This window comes from Bubalus bubalis, chromosome 15, assembly GCF_019923935.1.
Source record: "Bubalus bubalis isolate 160015118507 breed Murrah chromosome 15, NDDB_SH_1, whole genome shotgun sequence".
In the NCBI taxonomy this organism is placed as follows: domain Eukaryota; kingdom Metazoa; phylum Chordata; class Mammalia; order Artiodactyla; family Bovidae; genus Bubalus; species Bubalus bubalis.
Window position 1 is genome coordinate 70877870 of NC_059171.1, and position 23390 is coordinate 70901259.

The window sequence follows — 23390 nt, forward strand, 5'->3', positions numbered from 1 at the left end:
CCCCATAAGAGACTGACCCAGACGTGCCTGTGAGTGTCCAGGAGCCTCCAGCACAGGCATAGGTTGGAGGTGGTGCTGCAGGGTTGGGGGCACTGAATGTAGCAGTACGTACCTGGGACCTTTTGAAGGAGGCACCATTATCTCCATTACCTCCACCATACTTTGGTCTCAGGTCAAACAACAGGGAGGGAACACAGCCCCACACATCAGCAGAAAATCGTATTAAAGATTTACTGAGCATGGCTCCACCCCATCAGAACAAGACCCAGTTTTCCCCACAGTCAGTCTCTCCCATCAGGAAGCTTCCATAAGTCTCTTATCCTTATCAATCAGAGGGCAGACAGAATGAAAATCACAATCACAGAAAAGTAATCAAACTGATTTCATGGACCACAGCCTTGTCTAACTCAATGAAACTATGAGCCATGCCATGTAGGGCCACCCAGGGTTCATGGTGGAGAGTTCTGATGAAACTTGGTCCATTGGAGAAGGGAAAGGCAAACCACTTCAGTATTTTTTGCCTTGAGGACCCCATGAACAATATGAAAAGGCAAAAAGATATGACACTGAAAGATGAACTCCCCAGGTTGGCAGGTGCCCAATATGCTACTGGAGAAGAGTAGAGAAATAATTCCAGAAGATGGAAAAGATGGAGCCAAAGAAAACAACACCCAGATGTTGGTGTGACTGGTGATGGAAGTAAGTCTGATGCTGTAAAGAAAAATATTGCATAGGAACCTTGAATGTTAGATCCACGAATCAAGGTAAATTAGAAGTGGTCAAATAGGAGATGGAGTGAACATTGACATTTTAGGAATCAGTGAACTAAAATGGACTGGAATGTTTGAATTTAACTCAGATGACCATTATATATACTGCTGTGGGCCAGAATCTCTTAGAAGAAATGGAGTAGCCCTCATAGTCACCAAAATAGTCCAGAATGTAGTAATTGGGTGCAATCTCAAAAATGACAGAATGATCTATTTGTTTCCAAGGCAAACCATTCACTATCACAGTAATCCAAGTCTATGCCCCGACCAATAATGTTGAAGAAGCTGAAGCTAAACGGTTCTATGAAGACCTATAAGATATTCTAGAACTAACACCCAAAAATGATGTCCTTTTCATTATAGGGGACTGGAATGCAAAAGTAGGAAGTCAAGAGATACCTGGAGTAACAGGCAAATTTGACCTTGAAGTACAAAATGAAGCAGGGAAAAGGCTAACAGAGTTTTGCCAAGAGAACACACTGGTCATAGCAAACACCATCTTACAACAACACAAGGGAAGACTCTATATGTGGACCTCACCAGATGGTCAATACCAAAATCAGATTAATTATAATCTTTACAGCTAAGGATGGAGAAGCTCTATACAGCCAGCATAAACAATACCAGGAGCTGACTGTGGCTCAGATCATGAACTCCTTGTTGCAAAATTCAGACTTAAATTGAAGAAAGTAGGGGAAACCACTAGACCATTCAGCTATAACCTAAATCAAATCCTTTATGATTATACAGTGGAAGTGACAAATAGATTCAAGGGATTAGATCTGAGAGACAGAGTGCCTGAAGAACTATGGATGGAGGTTCATGATATTATACAGGAGGCTGTGATCAAAACCATTCCCAAGAAAAATAAATGCAAAAAGGCAAAATGGTTGTCTGAGGAGGCCTTACAAATAGCTGTGAAAATAAGAGAAGTGAAAGGCAAAGGAGAAAAGGAAAGATACACCCGTTTGAAGGCAGAGTTCCAAAGAATAGCAAGGAGAGGTCAGAAAGCCTTCCTCAGTGATCAGTGCAAAGAAGTAGAGGAAAATAATAGAATGGGAAAGACTAGAGATCTCTTCAAGAAAATTAGAGATACCAAGGGAACATTTCATGCAAAGATGAGCACAATAAAGGACAGAAATATGGACCTAACAGAAGCAGAAGATATTAAGAAGAGGTGGTAAGAATAAACAGAAGAATTGTACAAAAAAGATCTTCATAACCCAAATAACCATGATGGTGTGATCACTCACCTAGAACCAGACATCCTAGAGTACAAAGTCAAGTGGGCCTTAGGAAACATCACTATGAACAAAGCTAGTGGAGGTGATGGAATTCCAGTTGAGCTATTTCAAATCCTAAAGGATGATGCTATGAATGTAGTGCACTCAATATGTCAGCAAATTTGGAAAACTCAGCAGTGGCCACAGGACTGGAAAAAGGTCAGTTTTCATTCCAATCCCAAAGAAGGGCAATGCCAAAGAATGTTCAAACTTCTGCACAATTTCACTCATCTCACATGCTAGCAAAGTAATGCTCAAAATTCTCCAATCCAGGATTCAACCATATGTGAACCATGAACTTCCAGATGTTCAAGATGGATTTAGAAAAGACAGAGGAAGCAGTGATCAAATTGCCAACATCTGTTGGATCATAGAAAAAGGAAGAGAGTTCCAGAAAACCTCTACGTCTGCTTTGTTGATTACACCAAAACCTTTGACTGTGTAGATTACAGCAAGCTGCGGGAAATTCTTCAACAGATGGGAATACTGGACCATCTTACCTGCCTCCTGAGAAATCTGTATGCAGGTCAAGAAGCAACAGTTAGAACCAAACAGGGAACAACAGACTGGTTCCAAATAGGGAAAGGAGTACATCAAGGCTGCATATTTTCACCCTGCTTATTTAAATTATATGCAGAGTACATCATGCAAAATGTCAGGCTGGATGAAGCACTAGCTGGAATCAAGATTGCAAGGAGAAATATCAATAACCTCAGATATGCAGATGATACCACCTTTATGGCAGGAAGTGAAAAGGAACTAAAGCGCCTCTTTATGAAAGTGAAAGAGGAGAGAAAAGGCTGGCTTAAATCTCAACATTCAAAAAACTAAGGCCATGGCTTCCAGTCCTATCATTTCATGGCTTATAGATGGGGAAACAATGGAAACAGTGACAGACTTTATTTTCTTGGGCTCCAAAACCACTGCTGATGATGACTATAGTCATGAAAATAAAAGACACTTGCTCCTTGGAAGAGAGGCTATCACCAACCTAGACAGTGTTTTAAAAAGCAGAGACATTACTTTGATGACAAAGGTCCATCTGGTCAAAGCTACTGATTTTTCCAGTAGTCATGTATGGATGTGAGAGTTGGACTCTAAAGAAAGCTGAGTGCCAAAGAATTAATGTTTTTAAACTGGTGGTGGTGGTGGTGGTGGAGAAGGCTATTGAGAGTCCCTTGGACTGCAAAGAGATCAAGCCAGTCAAACCTAAAGGAAAACGATCCTGACTATTCATTGGAAGGACTGATGCTGAAGTTCCAATACTTTGGCCACCTGATGTGAAGAATTGACTCATTAGACAAGACTCTGATGCTGGGAAAGATTGAAGGCAGGAGGAGAAGGGGACAACAGAGGATGAAATGGTACATTTGGGACAACAGAGGATGGCATCACCAACTCAACGGACATGAATTTCAACAAGCTCCAGGAGTTGGTGATGGACAGGGAAGCCTGGTGTGCTGCAGTCCATGGGGTTGCAAAGAGTTGGACACACCTGAGTGACTGAACTGAACTGATATATTATGTCAGGCCTCCAAAGAATAATTCTCATCTTCCTTTTATCATGCTTTTTTAATATAAAGATTTTTCTTTCAACAAGTGTGTCTATAAACCTACTAGTACAGCAAAATTCAGTAACATATTATAGAAATTGGTGAATGTGGCAAAAATGTAAAAAGGAAAAGGAAAATATTGTCCTGAGCCTTTGCTTCCATCAATTTATAACATCTGTCACTCTTCAACAGTCTTCCTTGTTGAAAATTTGCTCCACAATTTCAATTCCAACCTGACTACCGAAATGCTCTTAGCCATTTTTCCAACTTGACTTGGTGACTACATTCATTCTCAGGGTCTGCCCAGGGTGCGTATGGAAGAGACACAGGTCTCTTTCACATCAATGCCTATAGGAGCCAATGATGCTCTCCCAGCTGTGGCAGGGACTTTCAGCTAAAGAGTCTGCTTGTTTCAGAAGCTACAGGGCATCAACAGAGCCTTCATCAGTCTAAATCACCAAGTGACCATGTGGAGAAGAGCTGAACTGTGTAGATAAACACTTAGTCATTGAGACTTGGGGGTTTTGGTTATTTGCATGTCTGTTGCACATCATGAGAAACGCTGGACTGGAAGAAACACAAGCTGGAATCAAGATTGCTGGGAGAAATATCAATAACCTCAGATATGCAGATGACACCTTATGGCAGAAAGTGAAGAGGAACTAAAAAGCCTCTTGATGAAAGTGAAAGTAGAGAGTGAAAAAGTTGGCCTAAAGCTCAACATTCGGAAAACGAAGATCATGGCGTCCGGTCCCATCACTTCATGGGAAATAGATGGAGAAACAGTGGAAACAATGTCAGACTTTATTTTTCTGGGCTCCAAAATCACTGCAGATGGTGACTGCAGCCATGAAATTAAAAGACACTTACTCCTTGGGAGGAAAGTTACGACCAACCTAGATAGCATATTCAAAAGCAAAGACATTACTTTGCTAACAAAGGTTCGTCTAGTCAAGGCTATGGTTTTTCCTGTGGTCCTGTATGGATGTGAGAGTTGGACTGTGAAGAAGGCTGAGTGCCGAAGAATTGATGCTTTTGAACTGTGGTGTTGGAGAAGACTCTTGAGAGTCCCTTGGGCTTCAAGGATATCCAACCAGTCCATTCTGAAGGAGATTAGCCCTGGGATTTCTTTGGAAGGAATGATGCTAAAGCTGAAACTCCAGTACTTTGGCCACCTCATGCGGAGAGTTGACTCATTGGAAAAGACTCTGATGCTGGGAGGGATTGGGGGCAAGAGGAGAAGGGGACGACAGAGGATGAGATGGCTGGATGGCATCACTGACTCGATGGACATGAGTCTGAGTGAACTCCGGGAGTTGGTGATGGACAGGGAGGCCTGGCGTGCTGCAATTCATGGGGTCGCAAAGAGTCGGACACGACTGAGCAACTGATCTGATCTGCAGACTGTTTTCCTGTGGAAAGAGTATCTGAGACTGGCATTACAGAACATTGTACTGGGAAATGCTATCAGAATAAACACCCATGGGGAAAGAGAAAGAACCAGAATCAGGCAGTAACAGAAGATGGGCTACATGATGGTCCCCACAGGGCTCAAGTGGCTCCATGGGGAGCTCTGAAGCTACACTGGCCTCTTATAGTTATCGCAAGCTGGAGACAGGGGCTGAGACTTTATGTCCTGAAAGCAATGAGTCACAAATAAAAACTGCCCAAGGAGGGAGTTGTGATGCTGGGTGAGGATCTCTCACCAAGGGTAACTCCTGTGGAGGACTTGAGCTGAGAGTCAGCAGCTAGGACTACCCCCAGCAATTGGAAAAATCAGTTCTCTTGGGCTTCCCTTGTGGCTCAGCTGATAAAGAATCCACCTGCAATGAGGGAGACCTGGGTTTGATCCCTGGGTTGGGAAGATCCCCTGGAGAAGGGAACAGCTACCTATTCCAGTATTCTGGCCTGGAGAATTCCATGGACTGTATAGTCCATGGGGTCGCGAAGAGTCGGACACAACCGAGTGACTTTCACTTTCATTTTCTCTGTCATTACTGAAAAGGGATCTGGGAAAGGCATCATGATATGCACTCCAGCAGTATAACTGGCCGATTCTGACATCTATGGAGAGGCCAAGTCACTTCCCCAAGTCACAAAGTTGCAAATGGCAGAACTAGCATTCAAACCCACAACTGTATGACTCTTAATCTTAGCTATTATGTGGAACTGCCTACCTGTCTAAACATAATCCCAGCCCTATCTTTTGCCTGGAGGCCAGTAAGTGGAGTCATTACCATTTACTAAGAAATTTCTCTAAATCCTGTACTTGTACAACATCGTGAGAAAGGAGTAGGTTCCCTATCATGCAAAAGGCAACCCAGGCTTAGAAAAGATAAGCTACATGTCCTTGTTAAACAGTAACTTAATGAGCCAGGGACCCTGATGTGCTTTACTCTAGGATCCATATTCTGATTCTGAAGACTTGGGCCAAAGCCTCACAAGGAAAACAATACAGAGCTTCTTTGATCTACAATGGGCTACATCCTGATACACCCACTATAAGTTGAAAATATCCGAGGTCAAAGGGCATTTCAGCTTAGCCTAGCTTACCTTATACATGCTCATGTTGTGTTAGCCTACAACTGGGCAAAACTAACACAAAGTTTAAAGTGCTGAGTATCTCATGTAATTGAATGAATACCATACTGAAAGGAAAACAGAATGGCTGTTGGGTGCAGGATGCTTGTCAACGCACCAGTTGTTTACCCTCCTGGCTGATTGTGGGACTGGCTGGGAGCTATAGTTCTTTGCCACCACCCAGCAACACTGGAGTATAAAATAGCAAATAGCTAGCCCGGTGGCAGGGGTAGGAGGGGAAAGGTGCACGGTAAATCAAGTTTCAAAATATTAAGTACAGTTTCTACTGAATGGGTATCACATTCCCACCACCATAAAGTCAAAAAAAAAAAAAAAAACCCTAAGTCAAAACACCGTAAGTCGAGGAATGTCTGTGGTCCAAAGCTTCTGAGGTTGAGCCACACGATCTCCTCCACTACTGTTGGCGTTTGTTTAGCAAGGATGCTCATTTTCGAAGCTTAGTAACTAAGACTTTCCCAGTATCACATGCTTCTATAGGATTGTATGCAGATTTTACAATGCCTAATTTCCTGCTGATATTCTAACGAGGCAATAGCTTTCCTTCACTAGTGTGCTTGATAAGGGATGGAGATCAAGGTATCTGGTCCTTAGTCCTGCTCCTACTATATCTGATGTGAAAGTGAAACTCACACAGTCGTGTCCAATTCTTTGCAATCCTATGGACTGTACAGTCCCTGGAATTCTCCAGGCCCACATACTGGAGTGGGTAGACTTTCCCTTCTCCAGGGGATCTGCCCAATTCAGGGATCACATTATAGGTGGATTCTTTATCAGCTGAGCCACCAGGGAAGCCCCTATATCTGATGAACTTAGACAGTTAACCTTGCCTGACCACAAAGCTAAGGGGGACGGACACTATACATAGGTTCTAAATGACAGTTTCTTATTCAGATTCTATTCATCAAGCATTTATAGAGCTTGTTCAGTTCAGTTGCTCATTCATGTCCAGCTCTGTGACCCCATAGACTGCAGCACACCAGGACTCCCTGTCCATCAACAACTCCCAGAGTTTACTCAAACTCATGTCCATCGAGTCAGTGATGCCATCCAACCACCTCATCCTCTGTCGTCCCCTTCTCCTACTGCCTTCAATCTTTCCCAGCATCAGGGTCTTTTCCAATGAGTCATTGCTCACATCAGGTGGCCAAAGTATTGGAGTTTCAGCTTCAGCATCAGTTCTTCCAATGAATATTCAGGACTGATTTCCTTGAGGATTAACTGGTTTGATCTCCTTGCAGTCCAAGGGACTCTAAGGAGCCTTCTCCAACACCATAGTTCAAAAGCATCAATTCTTAAGCATTTGACCTTATTTAGAGTCCAACTCTCACATCCATACATGACTACTGGAAAAATCATAGCTTTGACTAGATGGATCTTTGTTGGCAAAGTAATGTCTCTGTATTTTAATATGCTGCCTAGGTTGGTCATAGCTTTTCTTCCAAGGAGCAAGCGTCTTTTCATTTCATGGCTGCAGTCACCAACTGCAGTGATTTTCAAGCTCCCCAAAAATAAAGTCTGTCACTGTTTCCATTGTTTCCCCATCTATTTTCCATAAAGTGATAGGATAAGATGCCATGATCTTAGTTTTCTGAATGCTGAACTGGATCTTAATGCTAAGTTTTTGAAATCTTTTCTGAATGTTGAGTTTTCTGAATATTGAGTTGGATGCCGTGATCTTAGTTCTCTGAATGGAACTTATTCTATGTATCAGGTAATAGACTGGATCCTACATATTTACTAATTTTAACCTCCCTTGATCCCTCAGGCAATTCTCATCATTTGAATTAGAGTTCTGAACAATGACTAAAGGTTTAAAACAAAGCCATGCACTCAAAAAAAGTAATAAACATATCTGGTTCACTTGGCAATAGTTTGGGGAAAAGCTTTACATGTGGGTATCCATAGAATTACCCATGAAAATAGCCCATAGAATAACAGTGCTTATTAAAATACTTTAATTCATTCATTTATTCACTAAGAACACACCAGAGACTGCACCAGACTATCAGAGTACAGAAGTAACTAAAACAGTCTATGACCATGAGGATTAATAGAGTGGAAGCTTCGATTTACAAGGACAGAGGGAGACACACATGTATGTCATTAGAAACAACATTTATAAAGGTAATATAAGTAAAATTTGAGGTTCTAATATACTTCAGTTACTATATTACCTGATTAGATTATAAATTATGAGAAATGACATTTCAGTTTCTGTTCAGTATTCTATATCTTTTAGTTGGCATTTGCAAACACTCAATAATTATGTGTTCAATGACTATATATGATCTCATTAATCCATTTTATAGCTGAGGAAATTGTACAGTAAATGGTAGTTCTATTGGTGAAACTCAGAAATTTCTGTTAACCACCTTCTAACTCCTCTTTACAGATTCCCATAAATATATACAAGGTGAACCAAGTGAGGAAAATTCACAAACATCTGACTGTATTTCCACTGGACCATGAACTATAAGACATCAAGAGGCATGTCTGTCTTGTTTATCATAATATTCTCTAGTGTGCCAAGTATGTACACATACTCACATACACACACACAGAGTCTTTCAGTTTTGGCGTTTGAATCAAACATGTGTTTCCTTCCAAGGATGTATTTTATACCGTTAGTGTTAGTCATAGAGAAGGCAATGGCACCCCACTCCAGTACTCTTGCCTGGAAAATCCCAATGGCCTAGGAGCCTGATGGGCTGCAGCCCTTGGGGTCTCGAAGAGTCAGACACGACTGAGCGACTTTACTTTCATTTTTCACTTTCATGCATTGGACAAGGAAATGGCAACCAAATCCAGTGTTCTTGCCTGGAGAATCCCAGGGACGGTGGAGTCTGGTGGGCTGCCATCTATGGGGTCGCACAGAGTTGGATACGACTGAAGCAAATTAGCAGCAGCAGCAGTTTTAGTCAGCTCTTTTACTCGTTTGCTGAGGCTACTTGGAAAATACCATAGACTGAGTGACAAACAACTGAAATCTTTTTTCTCACAGTTCTAGATACTGGAAGTCCAATATCAAGGTGTGAGCAAGGTCAGTGTCTGGTGAGACAGCTCCTTCCCTAGTTTGCAGGTGGTCACCTTACAGGTCCCCACAACAGCTTTCCTCCTTGCATGTACATGGATAAAGCAAACTGTCTTCTTATATGGCCACCATTTCTGCCTAATTAGGACCCCACCCTTATGATATAATTTAGGCTTCAGTTCAGTTCAGTCATTCACTCGTGTCCGACTCTTTGCAAACCCATGAATCGCAGCACGCCAGGCCTCCCTGTCCATCACCAACTCCCAGAGTTCACTCAAGCTCACATCCATTGAGTCAGTGATGCCATCCAGCCATATCATCCTGTGTCGTCTCCTTCTCCTCCTGTCCCCAATCCCTCCCAGCATCAGAGTCTTTACCAATGAGTCAACTCTTCGCATGAGGTGGCCAAAGTACTGGAGTTTCAGCTTTAGCATCATTCCTTCCAAAGAACACCCAGGACTGATCTCCTTTAGAATGGACTGGTTGAATCTTCTTGCAGTCCAAGGGACTCTCAAGAGTCTTCTCCAACACCACAGTTCAAAAGCATCAATTCTTTGGTGCTCAGCCTTCTTCACAGTCCAACTCTCACATCCATATATGACTACTGGAAAAACCATAGCCTTGACTAGACACACATTTGTTGGCAAAGTAATGTCTCTGTTTTTGAATATGCTATCTAGGTTGGTCATAACTTTCCTTCCAAGGAGTAAGGGTCTTTTAATTTCATGGCTGCAGTCACCATCTGCAGTGATCTTGGAGCCCCAAAAAATAAAGTCTGACACTGTTTCCACTGCTTCCCCATCTATTTCTCATGAAGTGATGGGACCAGATGCCATGATCTGAGTTTTCTGAATGTTGAGCTTTAAGCCAACTTTTTCACTCTCCTCTTTCACTTTCATCAAGAGGCTTTTTAGTTCCTCTTCACTTTCTGCCATAAGGGTGTTGTCATCTGCATATCTGAGGTTATTGATATTTCTCCCGGCAATCTTGATTCCAGCTTCTGCTTCTTCCAGTCCAGTGTTTCTCATGATGTACTCTGCATAGAAGTTAAATAAGCAGGGTGACAATATACAGCCTTGACGTACTCCTTTTCCTATTTGGAACCAGTCTGTTGTTCCATGTCCAGTTCTAACTGTTGCTTCCTGACCTGCATACAGGTTTCTCAAGAGGCAGGTCAGGTGGTCTGGTATTCCCATCTCTTTCAGAATTTCCCACAGTTTATTGTGATCCACACAGTCAAAGGCTTTGTCATAGTCAATAAAGCAGAAATAGATGTTTTTCTGGAACTTTCTTCCTTTTTCCATGATCCAGTGGATGTTGGCAATTTGACCTCTGGTTTCTCTGCCTTTTCTAAAACCAGCTTGAACATCTGGAAGTTCACAGTTCATGAATTGCTGAAGCCTGGCTTGGGGAATTTTGAGCATTACTTTACTAGCGTGTGAGATGAGTGCAATTGTGCGATAGTTTGCGCATTCTTTGGCATTGCCTTTCTTTGGGATTGGAATGAAAACTGACCTTAATTACCCTCTAAAAGCCTATCTTCAAATTTAACTTCACATTAAGAGTTTGAGCTTCAACATACAAATATTAGGGAAACAAATTCAATCCATCGCATCTCCTACTCGTGATCTCTTCTCAAGCAGATGAAAAGAAGCAAAGAATCCCATTAATGTAGCCCATACAGAAGAGTGTCCTAGGCATACAGCAGGCAATAAGACTGGAAAACCTATCTGGAAAAGCCAGAAAACTTCCAGTGCAGTAGGTTGAAAAAATGATGAATAGAATAAATGAAGTTATAAAATGTTGTGGAGACTTGGGAGGTATGAGAGCACATTAGTTCAGGGCAGAGGAGTTATAAGCCATAAAGTTGAGGTCACCAGGGACTAGATGTGGAAGGATTTTGTATGATTAGCTAAGGATTTTGTACTTTATTTACCCAAAAATACGAGAGAAAACACAGAAAAGGGGGGACAGAAATAAAGAAAATTGGTGATAATAACCAAATTCTAAAAACTAATAATAATATCTCAAAGTCTTCTATAGAAAAAAGTTATTATTTACAGAGGACTAGAAGTAAAGGTAAGAGATAAGAATGTTTAGCACTATGTAAACCAGAGAAAATGGCTTACAGTCTTAAAAGTGCTAAAAGAAAAACACTTTTCTATCTCCAGAAAAAACACTTTTCAAAACTTAGGTAAAAATAAAGACTTTTAGACATACAAAGGCTGCAAGAATTTGCTAATAGATACAGTATACAAAAAATAAAAATTAAAGGAAGAATGGAAATGATATTAAAAGGAAAGTTGTATCAACACAAAAGACTGTAGAGTGCCAAATATGGTAAATACATGGGTAAATACAAATGACATTTTCTAATTTTTTTCAAGTTTATTGTGGTAAGAAAAGTTAACGTGAGATCTGCCTTCTTAAGAGAATATTCACTTTTACTATGATGTCCTTAGCCATAAAAGAAGTCTCAAATTTTAAACAACTGAAATAAAGCTGAGCATGCTCTTTGATCACAATAGAACTAAAACTAAAATTATCAGAAGATAGCAAGATAACTCAAAATTGCCCACATGTGTATGAAATCAATAATACATTGCTAAAGAAACCATTTGAAGAAGAAACAAAGAGAGAAATGATAAGGTATTTCAAACTGAATGAAAATTAAAACATATCAATTTTTGAGATGTGGTTAAAGCAGGAAAAGTAAATGGTAAAGTCAATCACCTAAATTCACACATTAAAAAGCTGGATATAGAAGAGCAAATAAAAACCCAAAGTGTGTGAAAAGGCAAGAAACAAACAGTGTGCAATACACACGGTAACAGGAAGCAGATCAGTAATTGCGTGGGCTAGAGGTTGAGGGCCACTGATCACAAAGAGTCAGCAGAGGACATCTTAGCATGAGAGTTCTCCTTATTTTGATGGTAGTGGTGATTACAAGAAGGTATAGAATTATCAAAAGTCACTGAACTTTACACCTGAACTGAGTGTTTTATTGTATGTAAATTCTGCCCCATTAAATTTGATTTAAAATTTAACAAGTGCACTCAACATTTAGTGGGATCATTTTGTTAAGCATGGATGTTGGAAATAAAAATTAATGAAAATGGCGATTCTGATTACAGCAGCTACTAGAGATAAGATAAACATCTATTTTCCAAAGGCTGACCTAAACCAGTTTGGATAGAAAGTATAACACACTTGTCAACAACAACAACAACAAAAAACCCTGAGTAGTATGTATAATTACCCCCATTTTCCAAACAAAAGAGATTTTAAAGTTTAATTAGCCAACCCACAGTCATACAGACATTAAAGAAAGCAACAGAGACTGAAATCCCAGCCCAAGTGAGAACAGCGTATTGGTGGCCAGATACATCATTGGCCACAACAGTCGGTGGGTTAACACAAGCAAGATCTTGTCCCCAAAATGTGTTTCCATTTGGTGAATTTAGCACTGTTCTCTTGTTTCAACTTACTTTCATTTGATTCATTCCAGTGAATCTACATTTAGGTGTGCTTCTTTGTAATGGTTTGCATGTGTAGTTTTACATACACCACCTCCCCTCTTCCATTTTCACCACTCACCTTGGACACTTGATTATCAGCATATCCTGTGTCCTCTGCCTGGCATGAAGTCTCTTGGAGCTTGCGTGTGGGAGAGTGTTCTATACAATGGAGCCTCTTTTTCTCCATGGAGGCTCAGCCTTTCCCAGCGCAGCAGCTAGAATGCTGCAGGCAACTGACCAGACTGTGCACACGATCTGTTTAAGAGATGGAAAGAGAAGCAGTGCTCGGAAACGCGTTCTCAGCCTTTATGCATTTTACAACATATGTGCCAGGAAAGTGTCCCATTGGCTGCATTATTTCAGAGGCTGAGTGTCCAGGGCCAAGTGAGACAGGGCTACAGCGTGGAGGGCATGTACATCTTGTGTGTATCAGCCTGGTAGCAACTGCAATAATGATTTTCCTTCTGAAATAGAGGTCCGCCTGAAGTTGACTAATGACTCATAAGAGACATGCTTATGCTTGCTGCTTTTTATCCCCTTCTTCCTTCAGAAAGAGTGGATTTCACACCTACAAGAGCACCTTTCCCCAATGCAAAGGTTTGAAAACCTGCTGACCCACTTTAAAGGTTGTACACGGATTTGTGACCTGGCCCTGTCACTCAGAGGCTGAAAGATTGTGGGTAATTCACTTATCTTCTCTCAGTTTCATTTTCTTTAGTGGCAAGTGAAGGAAACGATACCAGCATCACAGGCTAGGAATGAAAAATTCAATGAGATAATGCATTCAACCTTTTACATAGGCTTTAAGAGAACTGTAACATAATTCACAATTATTGCTCTTGGTAAACATCTCATTGTTGAGATCCTTCTTCTTACTAAACACCCTTGCTTCCTATTCAAGGGGAAAGCTTTTGAAGATCACATATAAAATTATAAAAATGTGCTAACAGGAACTTGGAATCCAAAGCTTAGTATTTTCACAAGTAAAACTGAAGTCCAAGGAAGGGAAATATTTTGCCCATAATTCTGACCTTGGTTACTCTTACCTGCTCTGAGATTTGACATTTGTTTGGATTCTAGGGCCTTTTGAGATCAATGAATATTAATGACAAGACATGTCTATACAATAGATCCCAATGCTGTGTTCCCTATGCCACTGTTAAGAATTTTCCACAAGGCACACTTCTTCCTAGACAAAATATTGTGCACATGCAGAGCATAATATTAATATTTTGCACGTTTCAGATCATCCAAATTCCAGCACTAAAAACCAAATCATGAAATGTCAGGGTTGGAAGTAACTTAAAGGATAATTAGTCATTCTATCTGTACTTCATGTTTCTTTGTTTGCTGGGTACCAAGAACTCTGGAATTTCTGGTCCAGACTTTTTAAGGGGCATGCCAAGAGGTACTCAAGTGATAGGTGTTTGTGGGTGTGGGTTGCGGTCCATATCTTTCAAGCAAAGCCTCTTACTGCTTCAGGGCTGAGAAAGAATGTGGTTCTCAGGAGCCAGTTCTCCCCAGGCCACCACTTTCCTGCACAAAAACCCAAGGCTCTGAGAGTTCGAAATCCAAACCTGGCTTTGCACATTGTTATGACATTGTATTTGTCAAGCTAGGAGGATAGATTTGAAAGTTTATTAGCTTGATTTGTAACCCTTAAATATTTAGACACGTGGTATGTGGGCCACTATTTGTACTCTTATCCAGGGCCCTGCAAATGTTAGGGGCAGGCACACTGAAAGCTACACTTGAAGACTGTTTGCTGGAAATGAAGGTTTTCCAAACCATAACCCCATAAAACTAATGTAAGAAATGCGAAAAAGGTGCTCCTTAAAAAAAAAAAAAAGACGTGATAAGTGAAAGAAGAGCAATCACACTGCTGCCTATTAGATACTCAGTTCTCTCTTGCTGGCTATAATCATGAGTACTATTACCAATTCAGTAGTAGTAGCTATCATAGCACTGTTATTTTCCAGACTTCAGAGCATATATTACTGCTTTAAATTATTATTTGTTTATGGGTTTGTTACATGTCATTCCACTAAAATATGTTATACAAGAGAGTGGGCCTTATCTGCCTTAATCACCTGTTTCCTCAGTGACTCTAACAGATTCTTTACTGACTGAGCCACCAGGGAAGCCCCATTTAACACACAATAAGCATTAAATGGGCTCCCCAGGTGGCACAAGAGGTAAAGAATCTGCCTGCCAATGCGGGAGACACTAGAGTCACAGGTTCAATCCCTGAGTCAGGAAGATCCCCTGGAGTAGTAAATGGCACCCCACTCCAATATTCTTGCCTGGAGAATTCCATAGACAGAAAAACCTGGGGGGTTACAGTCCATGGGGCTGAAGAGAGTAGGATGTGACGGAGTACACAACACAAGCTTTAAATAAGCACTTTTTAAACTTCCATTAGACAGCTGATTTTAGAATACACTCAGTAACAGGCCCCAAAGATTTATAAATGCCAGCTGCTTTCACCCATGACTGGGCAGGGGCGAGTTGCCGTCACAATCACACACCACGTTATTGGCTGCCCTCCAACCTCAGGAATGGCCACAAGAGAAAATTTAGAACAAACATTTTAAAAATCAAAAAGCAGAGTCATTTTCTATGTCAGGGTCTTGCAGGCTATCTGCAGGAAGACAATCAGGATTTTTGGGAAAGAGGATATAAGGCTTAAATAAGACTGGGTGAAGCTGCATTATCTCATTATCTCTAAGGGGAGGTCGGAGCCATATCCCCATTTAAAAGAACAAACATATGGACACCAAGTGGGGAATGGGGCACGGGAGGGGTGTTGGGATGATCTGGGAGATTGGGATTGACACATACATTATTGATATTATGTATAAGATAGATAACTAATGAGAAGTTGCTGTATAGCACCATGACTCAACTCAGTGCTCTGTGGTGAGCTAAATGGAAAGGAAATACAAAAAAGAGAGAATATATGTATACTGATAACTGATTCATTTTGCTGTACCGTAGAAACTAACACAACATTGTAAAGCAACTATATTCCAATAAAATTTTTAAAATAAATAAAACTGATAAAAAAAAATAATAAAAGAACTGTAGACTCAGAAAGGGTAATTAATTGACTCTAGGTCAAATAGCCAGTAAGAGATGGCACGGGCTTTGAATCAGGAGAGTTCAACTCCTCCTGAGCCTGAAATTTTACCACTGAACTTTCCGAGTAGAGTGTGAATTTGATAGTGTGTCTCCTTCATTCACGGAACAGCTCAAGAATTCACAGTGTTTCCCAAAGAAGAGCAAAATTTCATGATTTCTAGTGGTTCCATCACTTAAACATTGCAAAACCATGGCTTAGTAGTGAAGGCCTGCTATTGAAAGCTTACCCATTCATACCACCAAATCTCTTCCAGCTTTGCTTGTATCAGGCAGTAAGCATAAGCCTCCGATACTTCTGAGGAAATACCTACATCAAGTTATATCTCTGAGTCCTCAACAGTGTAGCTCGCACATAGGGTAAGGGCTCAATTCACAATGAGTGAATTAACTGAGAAATTACCTGGTCATCCAGTGGTTAGGCCTCGTCACTTTCATTGATGAGGCCTAGGTTCAATCCCTGATTGGGGGAACTAAGATTCTGCAAGCCTCACGGTGAGTCAGCAAAAAAAAAAAAAAAAAAAAAAAAAAAAGGAGAGAGAGAAAGAGAGAAGAAAAGCACTGGAGCTAAGTTTTAACTTACCTCTACCACTAACTACTGGTACACTTTTAAACTTAATCACTTTGAGCTTCCATTTTTCCAACAGAGGTAATGCTACTGAAGCAGGTTCATTTTTCCTGACTCACATCAAGCTAAATTGCTGAGATGCCGACGTTTGCAGTTAAGGGAGGGTTTTTGACAAAGGCAGCCAATCAAGGAGACAGAAGGACTCCAGATCCACTTCCCAGAAGGCAAGGTGCTTGTGGCATTTATGCGATAAGGAAAAATGCAGCAAGGCAGTCAAAGGTATCGGGAGAGCCTTTAATAAACCAAGGCGCTTAGCTTGACCTGAGGCCCTCTGAAATCAAAAGGTCAAGGAGTTGAGACTTGCACATGCCCAGTCTTAACCAACTTAGCCTAAACCAGACACAGCTGACTCCAAGTGCCTGGAAAACTCAGGCAAACATCTTATTGTTTAGGCTACCGTGCTGCTTGAAAGGCATGCAAAGTTTTGGTAGTTTTCACTCAACCTTGATGAGGGAAGGCAGGTGAAATGGATTTGGCTAATGATTACCATGGCAACCCACTCCAGTACTCTTGCCTGGAAAATCCCATGGACAGAGGAGCCTGGTAGGCTGCAATCCATGGGGTTGCTAAGAGTGGGGCACGACTTAGCAACTTCACTTCCACTTTTCACTTTCATGCATTGGAGAAGGAAATGGCAACCCACTCCAGTATTCTTGCCGGAGAATCCCAGAGATGGGGGAGCCTGGTGGCTGACGTCTATGGGGTCGCACAGAGTTGGACACAACTGAAGCGACTTAGCAGTAGCAGCAATGATTACCCAGTTTCAGTAATATCTACTCTACTCTGCTGGCCATTTGTAAAGAACAACTGAAATAATAATAGCAAGCACATTTGTATGGCATTTCCAGGTAGCAGACAGTCTCTCAACACTTCTTATGTGGGATCTTTTTTAATCCTTTCTCAATCGTGTCCGACTCTCTGAGATCCCATGGACTGTAACTCACCAGCCTCCTCTGTCCACGGAATTTCACAGATAAGAATACTACAATGGGTTGCCCTTTCCTACCCCAGGGGAATCCTCCCAACCCAGGGATCAAACTCAAGTCTCTTGCGTCTCCTACATTGGCAGGCATATTCTTTACCATTAGTGCTACCTGGGAAGCCCTATTTAATCCTTACAAAAGTTCTAATAGGAACATAGTGGGAGGATTTCTCATCCCTAGAAAAGTAAGACAACAGAAGTTTAAACATCTTGCCCAGGCTCATTCAGCTTATAATTGGGAAGAGCTGCATGAGAACACAGCAATCTAACCATAGGGTTTCTGGCTGTTACCCTCTCTCTCCATTGTGCAATTACATTTTGTTGATTTGTTGTTTACTTGCTAAGTCGTGTCCAACTCTTTTGCAGCCCCATGGACTATAGTCCACCAGGCTCCTCTGTCCATGGCATTCTCCAGGCAAGAATACTGGAGTGGGTTGCCTTTCCTTTCTCCAGGGGATCTTCCCGACCCAGGGATCAAACCCCCATCTCCTGCATTGCAGGCAGATTCCTTACCACTGAGCCACCTGGGAAGCCCTTTGTTGATTACAAAGCACTATTCAAAGAAGAGAACTTCTTACTCTTATCTTGTCTTTTAGAAAAGACATTTCCTCCCCTACTTTGTACATCCAATTCTTGTCCTGATTGCTCTGAAGGTTTGTTTGTATTCTGTTATCCTGTAGTCACGAAGCAGAATTTTGGTTCTGAAGAAAGGACTAGACTTACTTGCCCTATACTAAGCTGGCTTGTCAGCCCTGTTAGCTGTGTAAGGTCTTGTGTTCACTTTCCCTCTGCCCAGCCCAGCCTTGGGAGTGTAAACCAAGATTCTCATGAATAAAAGAATGCAGAGGCCCTCTGGTTGTTTGTTGCTGGCTGTGCATCCTGAATCCAGTTATCTCCACCACTAGCTCTGCAGCCCCAGGGGTGGTGTGTTTAGAGCCTCATTGATTGAAACCAGCCAGATGTTTGGAAATTGAGATGTGAGCCCATGCTGCCACAAAGGAGGCTCCAGACTGTGAATTCCTGATGGTCGGCAGGGGAGGGGGAGCGAGAGGGGAGGGGCTCATAAAATGAGCAAAAGCACCGAGATGGTTATAGGCGTCTCACTTCCGCGCCTGGGCTGGTAGCTGAGCATACCTGAATTGAGTTTTAAGCTTTAGTAATGAATTTAACGCTCCCGTTTGGGAGATGGCAGTTTCAGCTTTCAGTTTAGTGGAGACAGTATTATTTTCAAATGAAAAGTGGAGAATTGGAGAAACAGAGGTGCTTAGCTTCGAGAATGGAGCTGTTTGTGATAATGATGACTTGAGGAAATAGTGTGTTGTAGTGGAGACAGGCTGAGAATGAGGGTTCAGAACCCTAGGTCAGTCACTGGCCAGCCATGTGACCTTGAGAAGTTCCTATTCTAAACTCCCTTTTCCCCTTGGTAACATAGGAATTATACATTTATCTTAAACATTTGTGAATATAAAAGTTTCTCTTTCTTATTTCTAGGGTTATATTCTAAAGTTAACATAAAGGGGAGAAGGAAAAGAAAAAAATAAATAAGGTGGAATTTAATTTACCGAGCAGTTATTCATCACTTATTTACAAATATCTGGCTGTTGGATACAATTTGCCCCTTGAGCATTATGCCTCCCCCTATGTTTACAGAGATGTCTTCCACATCCTTTTTTTTTCTGGAACATCCAGGTTCCCAATCTGGTTGCTTCCTTTGCACAACTCAACAGAAAACTTGAGTTGATCCAGATTCAAATCCCAACTGTATTATTTTTGTGAACTGTGTAGCTGCAGGCAGTTTTCTTAACCATTCTGAGGCTCAGTTATTTCATCTGTAAAGGGGGACAGTGGTATTTATCAAACAGAGGTGTTGTGAAAATTAAATGGGGCCATATTTATAAAGGACTCATTTCAGAGGCACTGGTAAACACTCAAAAGATGATTGCTATTAGAATCACATTATTATGACTGTTACATTTCAAATATCTGTATCTATTATCCTGATCAAATATCTAGATTATATGATGCTGGGACTTCACTGGAAACCAGTGATTACGACTTCACCTGCCAATGCAGGGGGTGATGGGTCAACCCCTGGTCTGGGAACTAAGAGCCTTTAAACATCAAGGCCAAAACACCAAAACATAAAACAGAAGCAATATGTGATCATTTTGTTTTTAATATATTATATGGTGTCATGAACCAATATTTAATTTAAAACATTCAAGGACTTCCCTGGTGGACCAATGGATAAGACTCCATGGTTCTACTGCAAGGGGCTCAGGTTCGATCCCTGGTTGGGGAATTAAGATCCCATGTGTTGTGTGGTGTGGCAAAAAAAAAGAATTGTACTTGCATAGCACCTACAACCAGAGAAGGCAATGGCACCCCACTCCAGTACTCTTGCTTGGAAAATCCCATGGACGGAGGAGCCTGGTAGGCTGCAGTCCATGGGGTCGCGAAGAGTCGTACACAACTGCGTGACTTCACTTCCACTTTTCACTTTCATGCATTGGAGAAGGAAATGGCAACCCACTCCAGTGTTCTTGCCTGGAGAATCCCAGGGACGGGGGAGCCTGGTGGGCTGCCGTCTAGGGGGTCGCACAGAGTCAGACACAAATGAAGGGACTTAGCAGCAGCAGCAGCACCACCTACAACGGAGAAGGCAATTGCACCCCACTCCAGTACTCCTGCCTGGAAAATCCCATGGACCGAGGAGCCTGGTAGGCTGCAGTCCATCGGGTCGCTAAGAGTCGGACATGACTGAGCGACTTCACTTTCATTTTTCACTTTCATGCATTGGAGAAGGAAATGGCAACCCATTCCAGTGTTCTTGCCTGGAGAATCCCAGGGACAGAGGAGCCTAGTGAGCTTCTGTCTATGGGGTCGCACAGAGTCAGACACGACTGATGCGACTTAGCAGCAGCAGCAGCAGCAGCACCTACAACAGAGAAGGCAATGGCACCCCACTCCAGTACTCTTGCCTGGAAAATCCCATGGATGGAGGAGCCTGGAAGGCTGCAGTCCATGGGGTCGCTGAGGGTTGGACACGACTGAGCAACTTTACTTTCACTTTTCACTTTCATGCATTGGAGAAGGAAATGGCAACCCACTCCAGTGTTCTTGCCTGGAGAATCCCAGGGACGGGGGAGCCTGGTAGACTGCCATCTACGGGGTCGCACAGAGTCGGACAGGGCTGAAGTGACTTAGCAGCAGCACCTACAATCCACATGTACTCCTACCATGCAGTCTGGGGGCAACAATCACATAAAGAAGCAGAACATAAGCCTAGACTCAGTAGCAAGGAGATTTATAAACCTACACATTGAGGGAAAGCAGATTGGGTTAACAGTGACAGGTCTGAAACAGTGGAAGAGCCATGATTAAAGTTCTAAGGCTTTTTCCTCTATGCCACTCTTATTGTTCAATTGCTGAGTTGTGTCTAACTCTTAGGAACCCTCTGGCCTGCAGCACACCAGGCTTCCCTACCCTTCACTATCTCCTGGAGTTTACTCAGATTCATGACCATTGAGTCAGTGATACCATCTAACCATCTCATCCTCTGCCACCCCTTTCTCTTCCTATCCTCAGTCTTTCCCAGGATCAGGGTCTTTTCCAATGAGTCAGCTCTTCTTAACAGGTGGCCAAAATATTGGGGCTTCAGCTTCAGTCTTTGCAATGAATATTCAGGGTTGATTTCATTTGTGATAGTTTTTCTATAAAGTTAAATTTGTGATAGTAACATTAAAATTTTTTTAAAGAGAAATGGGGGAAAAAAAGAAGCAGAACATGTTACCATCAGGTAGACTGGGCCTCAGAGAGATTAAGTGACCCATGGAATCTTGGACCACAAGCCAGGGGCAGCGTAAGAACCTGAAGGCTGGAAATGCCTCCTGGTTTAGCCAATAAGCAGAAGGAACAGACATGACTTAAAAATTTGTCAACCAAAGCCTAATGTGATGCTGCCTTACTTTTTCTGTCTTTTTCCCCCCATGTTCTCAGCTTGTGTCCAGCCTAAGCCTCAGTGTCTGGAATACTTGGAGATCCCACAACACACTCTGCTCTTCCATCCCTCCAAACTCTTCCCAGGCTGTTACCCAAGCCCAGGAAGGTTTTTCACAGGCATCTTGGCTGTAGCCCGTCTAGGCAGCTCCTCCCTGTGGTTCTACGAGTGGTCAGTCAGTCCACTTCACTCATAGTTATCATATTACATGGATAATGATAAGAATAAAGGAGACTATTTTCTGACCTCTTTCATTTCAGTCGCTCAGTCGTGTCTGACTCTTTGAGAACCCACAGACTGCAGCATGCCAGGCCTCCCTGTCCATCACCAACTTGGAGTCATATGAATTATAATTCTTAAGTTCCTAAGAGGCAGGTAATTATTAGCATCCTTCTTCGATATGCAAGCAAACAGGATTGCAGATGTAGGAGAAATCTACTAAGGTCACATAGATGGTCCACAGACCATTCATTTGCATAAACTGACTTTCAAAAGAGGGAAGACCCTGTGAGAGTCATTTTCAAGGCCTTAGATGCTGAGTACCATGGAGGTGTTACATTCAATAAAGGCTGAATGCAAAGACCAAGGCTGTTGCTGATGTTTTGCTGTTTCTCTATCTAGTCTCAGCCAGACCTTCCCTCTCCCCGCACTAAGTGCATCTCCAGCATCTCCTATTCACCACATTCAATAAGCAAAGCTGTTCTAAGGATCAGCTGTATCTTACCCTTCACCAGTGCAACCAAGTAAAAAGAAAAACCTTCCCGAATACACAGTGCCCAGTGAGAGATGGCTGATGCTCAGCCCTGTGGGTTTGAGACACAGATGTGAATTATAATCCAAGCTCTATCCTTTACCACAATCTTTTAAGCACTTATGCTTCATATACATCATCACTTCTGGTCCTCTTGCCAAAGAGCAGAGATAGGTTTTATTTCTGAGGATCAAAGTGGTTCAGTGACCTGCTAAAATTCAAACCCAGGTCTGAGATTCTAAAGCCCTCATCTTAACCACCATACTACATACCTCTGGGACCACTCTGAAGATCCAAACACAAATAAATCCTGTTAAAGAGCAATGCAGGAGACTTGGGTTCGATCCCTGGCTTGGAAAGTCCCCCTCAGGAATTTCATGGACAGGGGAGCCTGGTGAGCTACAGTTCATGAGGTTGCAAAGAGTTTTAGAAAAGAATGAAAATAAGGAAATCAGTCATCATTTTTCATGGATACTAGATCTATATGGCAGAAAAATTTGAGATCAAAACATCTATCAGCTTCAATTAGCCCCATGTTGAAACTGAGGTTCAGAAAGTAGACATGATTTTCCCAACCTCAAGCATTTTTTTAGCTGCATATATAACAGGAGAGCCAGATGTGCTGGACTTCTTTAACTTATTTACCTTCAAGTCTTCCACTATTAAATTAATATTGTGAAATTGCCCAATGGGCTAGCCAAAGGTGAAATCAGAAATGGAAGAACCTCTTAATGGAGAAAGTCTTCGTGGTTTACCCAAGTTTATCTAATAATATAAATTTCTGAAATTCCCTTGGTAATTCTCACATTATATTAAGCACTTTAGGCAATAAATAAATGCAAAGCATAGCCCTTACCCTCAAAAAGCTTATACTTTGTTGGGAGAGGGAAGATTTAAGCATGAAATATCACAAACACCACTATTAAAACAGCATACAATTATGGTGGTTCAAATAACTCTGATACAATTCCACAAAATCTTGTTTGGATGCAGACAAAATCCAGCAGAGACAAAAATCAGAATATGATAATCAATGAAATTTTCATTAAAAAGGAGAGATAGAGATCAGCATTGACATATAAGGATCATTTCTTTTGGCTGGAAAGGAAACAGGTTTCAAAGTTAGAAAGAAATA

At 41.8% G+C, this 23390-nt stretch overlaps 1 long non-coding RNA gene across 3 annotated transcripts in view; it reads right to left on the reverse strand.

Moving 5' to 3' along the window:
* Positions 1-16938, reverse strand: part of LOC123329509 — a 33238-nt gene extending 16300 nt beyond the window's left edge. Inside the window, exons 1-3 of one of the 3 annotated variants that reach the window (XR_006545079.1) lie at positions 16478-16937; positions 12836-13011; positions 10546-10607 (exon numbers count right to left, since the gene is read on the reverse strand). This is a non-coding gene — a long non-coding RNA (uncharacterized LOC123329509). Of the gene's footprint in view, positions 1-10545; positions 10640-12835; positions 13012-16477 lie in introns of those variants that run through there. The other 2 variants (XR_006545078.1, XR_006640053.1) reach the window with 2 other exon arrangements.
* Between the last annotated feature and the right edge of the window lie 6452 nt (positions 16939-23390).